General features: G+C 53.2%; 2 long non-coding RNA genes across 2 annotated transcripts in view; one reads left to right on the top strand and one right to left on the bottom strand.

Annotated features, from left to right (window-relative positions):
• Positions 1-859: 859 nt before the first annotated feature.
• On the bottom strand, positions 860-5,506 carry LOC141276134 (uncharacterized). The gene is made up of 3 exons (XR_012325104.1): positions 5,413-5,506; positions 4,995-5,085; positions 860-978 (listed from the first exon to the last, which is right to left on the bottom strand). It is a non-coding gene; the product is annotated as an uncharacterized lncRNA (long non-coding RNA).
• Positions 5,507-9,100: 3,594 nt separating this feature from the next.
• Positions 9,101-10,952, top strand: part of LOC141276037 (uncharacterized) — a 39,319-nt gene continuing 37,467 nt past the window's right edge. The window contains exons 1-2 of the long non-coding RNA XR_012324899.1: positions 9,101-9,230; positions 9,658-9,957. This is a non-coding gene — a long non-coding RNA (uncharacterized lncRNA). The remainder of the gene's footprint in view (positions 9,231-9,657; positions 9,958-10,952) is intronic.

The raw sequence follows: 10,952 nt of genomic DNA, 5'->3' as shown, positions 1-10,952 counted from the left end.
TTGTCCCCACCGTCTAGAAACCCTTCAGGAGCTGGACCATATCTGATCCCGTCTGTGACGAGGGGCCCAGCGTCCAGTTGGCACAGAGCAGGCATCAATGCACATTGGTTGAGATGGAACCAGGTCAGAAGCACATCACGACTGTCTCCCCAGTTCCATCGGACAGCGTCCGTGATTGGAACGGTCACTCTCCACTCTGGATTCCACCCTGGCAGCATGACCTCACACCGTTGGCCCGGGTCCCTTCCCCGCTCCCTTCTTCCTGGTCCCAGGTGCTCTGGGGCTGGCAGGATGCAACAGGATAGGATGTGTGGTGGCCATACACGTCCAGCCAAGCAGGCCGACCCAGGAGTCAAGGACGAGAGTTCCTGACTCACACCAAGGTGAGGATGAAGGCCAGGGATGAAGACACGCCTGATAAGAAGTCACACCTCATCAAGCCAGTAAGCCTCAGCAAGGTCTTGCTAAGGAGCTTCGGGAGTTGAGGGTAGGACAAAGGGCTCCGAGAATCAGCCCCCAAAGCAGGAAGGAGATCCGGCCAGCTCCGCAGACCTGGGTCCCTCTGGTGTTGGCGTCCGTCCGAGTGGCTGCTTCTCTTCCCCATCACAGGCCAGCTATGCTCAGCCCATTTGCTTGGGTCCCAGCAGACCCCGAGGCCATGGGAGCCTGGGAAGGAGCTCACCCGGGGGAGTGAGTGACAGGTTGTCAGGCGCCCGACTTTTGGATGGGAACTCGGGCAGATCAGACAGCAGCTGAGATCCCAGGGGGAACTGGCCCTGCTGATGGATGCTCTGAGTCTCTGCCGTCTGCTTCTGCTCTGTCTCCCTTGCCCACCCCCCAACTCCCATCCCGCCTTCTTGTGCTCTCCTTGGTCACTGGCCAATGGTGCTGGGGGTGGCAGAGCCAGCAGGTCCATCAAGCAGGGGATGCAGGGAGGCTGGAGCCATCAGTTCATGAATCAGCTCAGCTCTGGTGCTCCTGTCAGTGGGAGACAAAACAGCGGCATCTGGAGTATGTGCCCCAGGGGCCCAGTATACGCAGGGGAGAAGGAGGCCTCTGAGACCAGACGGACCTGGCCTCAAACCCTGATGCCACCACTCACCAGCTCTGTGACCTCGGGAAGCCACTTGACTTCTCCAAGCCTCAGGGTCCTCCTCCGTAAAATAGGGATAGTAGAACCTGTCTTGCCTAACTCACAGGTTGTTGAGAGGATCAGATGAGAGAGAGGGTTTCCAAATTGCTACCAATGGACATTCGCATTATCGCTAAGCACACAGTGGGCCAGTGGCAGAATCCAGCTCGCACCCACTTCTCCGCCTCCCTGACTTTTGTTCCTACTCTGTACTAGCATCGGTTTCAGCTTGGTTTGGAGGCAGAAGAATAGACTTGATGACCTTGAGAGTTGAGCCCCTCTGGGTCTGCTTGATTCAGTTCCAGGGGCACATGAGAATTGGGCCATTGTTGTGTTTGTTTAACTGATTAAATGACTGATCAGTGAACGTGGCTCATGAAATTGTACCTTCCAGTGAATTCCTAAGCTGATGGCTAGAGACTCGTGAAGGCTGTGTGATGGGGAGGAGGCCTGTAGGAGCTCCAGCCCCTGAGAGACTTGCAAACTCTTTGGGGAGGTGGGACACCCATGCAAGAGCTATTAGCTAAAAATACAGGGCAGAGCATCCAAGATACCACGTCTGGTCTGTTAATAGTAGCATCCCCAGTGCCTAACGTACATAAGCAGCAGTCAGTAAATCCCTGTCAAACGCAGGAATAAAGAACGACCGGCACAATCTTTGTATGTTACCCAAAGCCACGTGGCGCTTCCACGCTCCTGGGAGATGTGGTGGAAACCTGCTCTGAACCTCAGACTGCTCAGCTGTTCCACGGTTGTTTGTCACGCTTCTCTGTCCCTGCTCGTGAGAGGGCAACCTCTTCCATGTCGTGTCAAACCACTAGACTCACACGCTGTTTTGCACTTCCCCTTTTTCTACAAAAATGTAATCGCCCTGGGAATTGTGCCATCACTTTACTGATGAGGGTGTCACAGAGGAGGGACCACTGGTTTTGCCAACTTTTACAAGTTGCCCCATTGAACTCCCTGACCTTGGCTCCCTCCCCAGCCTTCAGAGAAATGTAGTTCAGGGGGTGTCTCCATCCCCTTCCTCCCCCAACCCACAGCTTTTCCTGCAGGTAGGAGGGCTGCCAGTCTGCTTGCCCCAGTGCCAGAAATTCCAAAGAATACAATATTCTCTTTTCTTTCCTTCCACATGAATCTCCCAGGCCCTGTGAGTCCCCAGAGGACCATGAGGCAGGTTTGGACTCAGGGCAGAGAAGCCCCTTCTAAAGGGGCTGAGAGCTATCTAGACTGCCGAGCTCCCTGCCAGGGGAGGTGAACCAGCACAGTGCAGCTGCAGAAGCTCCTCTGGGGTGCAGATGTAAATCCTCAGGTATTTATTCAACTTGGGGGCTGGATATTACAGCAGGACACTTGTTGATTCCTCTAATCGGAGGGGCACCTCTAGCACTAATAAGCATCGGCACTGCTCCAGCTTTTATTACATTCATCATAGGTAAGGATATGAAGCTGGGAAGAAGGGGACCCAGGTTTATGGCCCCAGCTCTTTTACTGACTCTCAGTGTGGGCCTGCTCAAATCTCCCTCCATCAGTGGGCCTCAGTTTCCCCATTTGCACGAGGCAAATTCTCTAATGGGGACTGGGTGCTTCCCTGGGGCCCTGCAGCTCTGAGACACTGTGATTTCCTGGTATCTCAAGAATAGAAGGTGATGTGTTTTTTCGGCAACAGGAACGAGTGTCAAGTTTGTGGGGAATTGAGAGTGACTGCATCTTCTTATCGCTCTGGCTCTGGGCCCAGCTGGGGCTCTGTCTGGCTGCCACAGAGGAGGAAGGGGCGCCTTAGACCCTCCTCTGGTCTGTGGAGAAAGTGAAGCTGGACCTTGGTGTTCTGCATGCAGTGGGCCCAGCCAGGCTTCTGGCCTCCTCAGCCTGTGCAGAGACAGAGCACGGTGGCCTCTGCCCCGGGAAGGGGGATGGGGAGCATCTCTCTGCATCTCTGTGCTGCTGGGGTCAGCTCTGCTCTTGGCATGGGGCTGGGATCATGGAGGCCACTCCTGTCTGTCTTCCTCTTGCAATGCAGGCTCCATGGGAGGATGTGGGAAAGCATGGTTCTTTCTGGCTCTCATTGAGATTGGTCCAAATATTCCAAAACTTTTCCTATCTAAGTTCTCAAAGACCTTCTTAATTATTAGTAACATTTGAAAGAAAATCAACTCCCACATGCCAGGTTCTGTTCTGGGCACTGAGGTATAGCAGCAAATAAGAAAGAAATGGCCTTCGGCTCCGGCCCCAGAGTGTACCCACCCCCCGCCTCTGCCAGCGTCTGGGACCCCAGCCAATTGCCATCAAGCCAGAGCGCAGGCAGCTTGGTCAGGTGAGGCGAGATCATCAAGTGCTTCAGGCAGAAGGGATTCTGCCTTGTGGCCAGAAGTTCCTTCAGGCCTCCGAGGAACATCTAAAGCAGCGCAACATTGACCTGAAAGACCACCCTCTCTTCCCGGAGCTGGAGAAATGCATGAACTCAGGGCCGGTTGTGGCCACGGTCTGGAGGGGCTGAATGTGGTAAAGATAGGGCGAGTGATGCTTGGGGAGACCGATCCAGCGGAATCTAAGTCAAGCACAGTACGAAGGGACTGCTGTGTTCAAGTTGGAAGGAACATCATGGATAGCAGTGATTCAGTAAAAAAGTGCTGAAAAAGAAATCGACCTGCGGTTTTAAGCCCGAAGAATTGGTGACTACAAGTCTTGTGCTATTGGCTGCATCTGTGAATAACAGGGGAGCGATGCAGCAGTCTCCTTCAGCCCCGCTTGATGTGTCCCTGGGCACGGCTCTGCATTCCGTGGACTTGGAAACAGTAGGATTAATCTTTCCTTCCTAAAATACTTGCCAGGAAAGACTTTGGAAACTGGGGAAAAGAAAAGAAAGATTGATAGAAGGAAAGAAAGGAAGAGAAATGGAGGGAAGGAAGAAAGAGAAAAGGAAGGAAGGAAGGAAGGGAAAGAGACAAGGGTTATGATATGAGGCAGTCCGTTCTCTGACAGGAGCTCACAAAGGGCTATGGGATCATGGTGGGACTGAGGGGGCTGGTACCAAGATGTGGTAGGTCCAGACAAAAATTCTGAAGTCTAAGCAGGAATTTGCTAGACTAAGGGAATGTAAGGAGGAAACTGGCCTCTTCCAGGGAGAAGGAGCAATGCCTGCAAAAGCCTATCATGGGGAGAGAGCAAGTTTCATTCTGGGCCTTGCAGTGGCTGTTTCTTACATGTGAATGACTGGTGAAGGGCAAGGAGTAGGAGTTGAGAAGGGGAGTACAGGGCATGCGAAGGAACTGAGGCTGGCAAGAGAGGGCCAGGATCAGGCAGGGTCAGAGCCGTGAAAGTGGAGGAGGCTGAACATCATCCTGGAGGCTGTGGGAGCCAGGGAGGCCTTTTAGCTGGAGTGACGTGGTTGCATACGTAATTAGAGAAGGTGTCAGTGACGCTGTGTGGAAGATGGACAGGAGGGAGAGGAACCTGGAGATGAGTTGGGAGACTGGTTCTGTGAACCAGATGTGGGATGATGATGGATGGGCTTCAGTAATAGAAATAGGACTGGAGATAATTTGTGAGACTGAAGAGGTGGAATCAACAGAACCTTGGTTCCCATGAACTCCCATGAGTTCTGAATCATTTCGTTTTCCAAATCCACTGTATCCTTTAAGCGATTCAAGTATCACATCCACTAACACAGTAATAATAAAGGAACTAATATGGAATTGTATGGGCTTTATTTGTGCAGCTTTGGAAATGGGTCTTATCTACTCACCACCCATCGTGACATAATAGGAAATCAGAACTCTGGATCATCAGGAACTGAATAACTTCATCTCACTTAGTCAATGTAATCATAGCCTAAAGCAGAGAAACCTGATGTTTTAGTTACCTGAGTTGCAGCTGGTCACCAAGATCTGGTCTCTCTCGTCTCTGGCATCACCCTGCACATAGCTGTCCACATTACAGTCAGAAAGATCTTTCTAAAATGAAAGTCGGATCTTGCCTTCAAATCCTGTGGGAGTGCCAGAGTTCCTCTCTCCCCTCTCAGCACCCTCTCCCTCAGTGGGCCTCATCCACCTCCAAGAATACCACCTATATGCTATTTATTCTCAAATACATCTCACGGTCAGAATGCTATCCTGATCTTCAGACTCCAAATCCTACATGACATCAGCCTCCCATCTACCAACCCCCGCCTCTTCTAATGCTTCCCAGCGCTGTAAATGCTTCCACCAGCCATGTGGGAATCATCCCTGGTCACCATCTTCCCTTTCTCTTACCTTCACGCTCAAGTCATTCTGATTTACCTGCTTCGTTCCAACTCTGCTGCCGAGGCCCCCGGCCCCCGAATCTAGACCCCTGTGTTCTCTTGCTGGGATCCCTTCAGGAACCTTCTACCTGGAATCCCTGTTTCTGTCTTGCTTCTCTCTAAGCCATTCTTCATATAGCAGCCAAAGGGACCTTTTAAAACATAAAATGGAATATGTCATCCTCCACCGCTGCTCTGCTTAAAATCAAGTAGCACTTCCCACTTCTCTTAAAATACCATCCCAAGATGACAGGGCACAGCATAATCTGGTCCCTGCCTACCTGTGTTGGATTTGTAGCAAGTCAAGTTACCTATGCTGGAACTACATTTCCCAGAATCCCCTTCACTGCATATCCCAGGTGTGCAAGGGGGCACAGAGAGGGTTTGTGGGAGATTTGGAAGGAGGAAGCTGAACAGCAGTCATATTCTTTTACACTCGAAGTGCAGGATTCCGGGCAGTGACTGGTGCAGCCGCTAATACGGCACGGGGCAGGGCTAGCCTGCAGTTGCTCCATCTCCTGCCACACCGTCCTTTGGCTTCTTCTTCTCGGGCCCAGGGGGGTGCTCAGCTCCACGATGAAGGGCCCCGCTTCTCCTGCAGGCCACCGGCATAACCCAAGGAGGAGTTTTGGAGGCCCTGAGACCTTCAGGATTCCATCTTCACTTCTTTCCTCTTCGACTCTCTGCCCTGGTGACTTCAGGCCCCAGCATCAGACACAAAGACAACAGGCTCAGATAGACAGTTACGCCACCTGTTACAGCTACAGAAGGTCAGCTCCCTGTAATGAATCCCTTGTTCTTACTCCTACCAGTTCTGTTTCTGGGACTGGACCGTGCCGTGACCAATGCCCTGCGTCTCCAGGATCATCCTGGGCAACGCCCCCTCATGCTCACTGCGGCCAGCCTGCCTGGCCTTCAGTTTGTGTTTTGTTTTCTTGAACATGTGACGCGCCTCCCACTCTGAGCCTTTCTGTGTGCTCTCTTCTTCCTTTGTGTGTATAATGCTCTGCTTCACACTCTCTGCCTGGCCGGCTCCTGTGCTTCCTGCGAATCTCAGGCCTGTTACGTTTTCTCATGGCACTAAGTACTTCTTTGTTTAATAGCCCTTAATGGTTTGTGGGTTTTTTGTGTGTGCATGTATACATGGTGTGACCATTTCTATTATGTCCGTCTCCCCAGCAGACCATGACCTTCATGTAGGCAGGGCCACATCTGATAACTTCACCTCCTGTAGCCCGGCCTAGCCCTAGTGGAGTGGGCGCTCCCTAGTAGTTCTTTCGTGATGATTTGTCTAACAACTGAATGAAACAAAGAATGAGCAGACAAAGGGAAAAAAGAAAGAAAGGGAGAAGGAAAAAAAGGATGAAAGAGAGAGAGGGGGAGGAAAGAAGGAAGGAAGAGAGAGAGAGACAGAGGAAGGAAGGGAGGGAGGGAGGGAGGGAAAGAAAGAGAAGGGAATAAAAAGAGGTCTTATTTGTTGTGCAATTTTCAGCTAAGTTACCACTTCCCCAGGAGGTTGGGTTAGAGGCCCCTCTGGGTTCCCTGCTGTCACATCCCTTCCCACACTGGATCCTGAGTGTCTCCTGCTTTCTCCTCTCCCCCACCAGACTGTAAGGTCTCTGAGGTGGGGGCTGGGTGGGAGGAGCACAGTGAACCTGTGGCAAAGGTGCTGGATTCATGGGAAGCCCGAGGTTCTCAGCCTGGCACTCCTTCCAGGTCTTTTACCATAAACTCCCTGCTCACACCCTGGGCTCAGCTCTTCCTCTCCCCAAAGTCTTCACTGTTACCTGAACAGTCATGCTCCCCTGGCCTCCAAGCCTTTGCATACGCAGTTCCTTGCTTGGGCTGGCCTCCCCTCCTCTATCCGACAACGTCTAGATGCTCTTCCCGCCAGCCTTCCAGAGCAGGCTCCACCCGGCCAGCCAGAGGACCGGCTGCCAGGGGCAGTGAAGGCTCACTCAGGCTGCGGGGCTGGCTGATTTTTTCCAAGGGTTTTCTTCCTCCCAAATGCTTCCCCAGTGATTGAAAGTTTTGCCTGAAATAACGAAGGTCACTGAACCAAAAAACCCACCAAAACTGAAGGGAGGGCTCAAGTCAATCCTGGATATTGTCTCCTGGGTTCTGGGGACCATAACTCCCTTCACTGCCAACACTCTCAGCTCTGCCCCTGCTGGGGTGTCCTACAACACACCCTGCCCTCCACCCCCTCCCAACTCAGTGCCTTTCCCCCTGCGCAGGCTGTGGAGTTAACTTGGGATCAGTAGTATGGCTGCCTGTGGTCCAGAGTTCCAGTCCTTATGCTTCATTCATTCATTCATTCATTCATTTATTCACTCACATGTATTCCTTTTGGGCCGGGCACTAGGGGTACAAGATTAAGAGTCTGACTAGGCGAGAGGCATGTAAACAGTCACAGCCTCGTATGACAGATGGGATCACAGGGGGCCAAAGAAGAGAGGACATGGGGGACAAGGGAGCCTTTTCCGAGGAAGTGACATCTCAGTGGATACCTGAAGGATTATAGGATTTGGCTAAGCAGAGGGGCAGGTGCTCCAGGCAGAGAGAACAGCAAGTCAGGCCCTCAAGCAGAAGTGAGGGCTGAGCGGCTGACTGGAACGACATCACAAAGGGACTTAGAGGGTCACAATGACAAACTTGAACTTTTCCCAGGGGGCAGTGGAGAGCCACTTATAGGTCTTTGTCTATCCAACTGTGAAATGGAACGAACCACCTTGCATGTGATTCTGCTGAGGAGGGAGGCCTTCTAGTGCCTCCTCTGCTCTTATCTACCTCACTGTGGGGCCTGGGCCTTTCCTTCCCTGCCCGTACCCCAACCTGCCCCACGCCCAGGCCTCTTCAACTAGAAAGTGAGGCACTGGGACTAAAAGCTCTGCCAGCTCTGAGATGCTCCTATTCTAGGATAATCTCTTTAATTAGTTAACTAATCAATTAAATAAGATTTTCCTGAGCACAAATGTGATGGCAGGCATTTTAGAAGGAGATGGGGATCCCCGGTGCTCTCCTGCAGGAGCTCACGGTGTGCTGGGGAGGAAGATACCAGAGCCGTACCCATAGCTCGAAGCAGAATAAGTTCAGAGCTGTGGGGGCCAAGTGGAGTGAGCAATTCATTCTCCCTCAGGGATCTGGGGGCAGCTTCAGAGAGGAGGTGGCAGGTGATCTGGGCCTTGAAGGCTGCCCTGGGGTATGAAGATAGGGCCTGCTTTGTTCTGGGAGAATGAGTCACCTGGGGGGCTGAAGGCAGGAAATGAGGCCTGGAGACAGGTAGCCACCCGGCCCCTGGAGGCCCTGAGTGCTGGGCTCAGCTGTGCTCCACCTTCTGCAGGCCCAGGGGAGCCCAGAGGAGCGGGGTGAGCTCATCCGCTCTGTCTAGAGCTGACTTTGCTTCAGTGACTGGAGTCAAGATCGTGTTGTGCAAACGGGAAAGGAAGGGTCATTTTAGAGCCCCAGCTATCGGCCAGGCTGGGAGCCAGGTGCCCGAAATACGGGATCTTCCCTGTCTTAACCCTGCTGAGAACTCTCTAAGACAGAAAGGCTAATTTAGCTTCCACGGGAGGAAACTGAGGCTCAGAGCGGAAGCACTCTGTGTGAGGTCACACAGTGCGAAGGTGGTGGAGCCACTGTCCCTGAGCACCTGACCCCAGAGCTCTGCCCTACCCCCACCCCCCAGCCACCCCTGACTGCTCGGTACCAGCCCTGGGATCCGACCATGACTTCTACCAGTGCCAGTGCCTGTGTCCAAGGCTCTGTCCGAGATGTTTCCGGCTGACCTCCGGGGACGGTGGGGTGTGGAAGGGAGTGAGTGTTGGAGGGCATGGGGAGGAAGTGTCCCCCATCTGTCCTGTCACTGCACACCCTCCAAGAATGGGCACCAGGCTCCCCACTGCCCTGGGTGGGAATAAACTCTTGAACTCTCCACAGAGATAACAAGTGCTATCTCCTCCCGGGCCTGAGTGTCGGCAGATGGGGCCTCTCGGGCCAACCTCCGGCTGCTTCCACCCACAGCTGCGAGGAAAAGCTGTCTGAAGATGGTGGGGGGCCCTTCAGGTTCTGCTCTCCCCTGGAGATGCCCCATCGCTTGCTTTCTTAGGGTCCATTCAGCACAGCCCCTGTCCTGGAGAGCCTAGAATGAGTGAGCAAGACCCAAGGGAGCTGTGGGGTCACATCCCAGCTCGGCCACTTCCCTGAAATGGGGTTGTGAGCAGACTGCTTCTCTGTGCCACAGCTTCTTCATCTGTAAAATGCGGATGAGAACCCCTCCCAGGGGCCAAGTGAAACTGATGCCTGAAACAGCGCGCTCTTCGCAAACAGACAGTTACTACAAAGCAGAGACAAAGTGAGCCGCACAGCCTGGTCCGAATGCCCAGCGCCACCCTCTCCAGCTGTGAAATTTGGGAACTCTGGGAAAGTTTTCTTCAACTCAGTGGCTCGGTTTCCTCTTCCAGAAAATGAGAGTTGTGAGTATGACACTGGTTAACTCAGACGAAGCACCCAGGACCGTGCCTGGCCCAGTGGCAGGTGATATGTAAGTATCAGTTATTTATTTTTGGTGTTCCTCTCTACTTCACCCTCTGATCACTGGTCCTCCTGGGCCCTCCCTGCTCTGGAAAGCGCCAATGTCTCTCACTCTCCTTTTCTCCCCCTGGGCAAACCTCTCTCACACCCACACTCTCTCTCCCACTTCAGGGGGAGGGAGGCTGGCAATCCCTTTCCAGCATGTGTGGAAGGACTGAGGCTGATGGGGACACAGGCTTTGTGGTCCAGCTTGGAGTGCGTAGCCTACATCACTCCGTCTCCTACAGTGCCTGCCTAGTGCTGGAGAACAGACCATCCTTCTCCTGACCCTACAGACAAAATGCCACTGTAGTGATTCATGGACTCAGGATCCCAGAAAGCCGGGACTGAAAGGGGCCAGAAGGGGTAGCCCACCTGTTCCACATCCCTGCCCCTTGCCCGCGCTCTCCTAATAGAAGGCACCAGACCTCCAATATAATCTCAGGGTAGCAAGCCTGATCCAGTGTCCCCTGCTGCTGGAACTAATGCCCAAGGAACCCTAGGTCTGGGTCTCTCAGGACTGGGGGTGAGCCTGTGTCCCTTCGCAGTCACAGCTGGGCAGACCGGCTCTGAGCCTTTGCTATTTGAGGGCTGTTTTGATAACCTCTTACCATTCCTCCCCTCTTGCTAAGCCCCACCTGATCACCCCACACCCTGGGCCTCCTCTTATCTCCGCACTCTAAGCTCCCCATCCATTGCTGTGCACGAGTTTTATCTGAGTCTCCATGGAATGAGATTGATTTCTATGAATAATTGGAATAGCTGGCTGGTGACCCAGTGTTGCTGCCACCAGGGTGATTGGGGCTTCAAAGCTCACATCCAGCTCTTCCCCTCTCTCCATTCCCATGGCTGTTATCTGGTCCAGGCCACCCTGACCTTTGGCTTGGATCACGGTTACAGCTTTCCGACTACTCTCCCTGCCTGGTTTACTGCTCCTTCCCTCCCACCCCCTTCTTCCACTCCCGC

This window comes from Tursiops truncatus, chromosome 1 (assembly GCF_011762595.2).
Source record: "Tursiops truncatus isolate mTurTru1 chromosome 1, mTurTru1.mat.Y, whole genome shotgun sequence".
NCBI classification, from domain to species: Eukaryota; Metazoa; Chordata; class Mammalia; order Artiodactyla; family Delphinidae; genus Tursiops; species Tursiops truncatus.
Note: the sequence above shows the minus strand (reverse complement) of the source record. Positions and strands in the feature narration are given on the sequence as shown.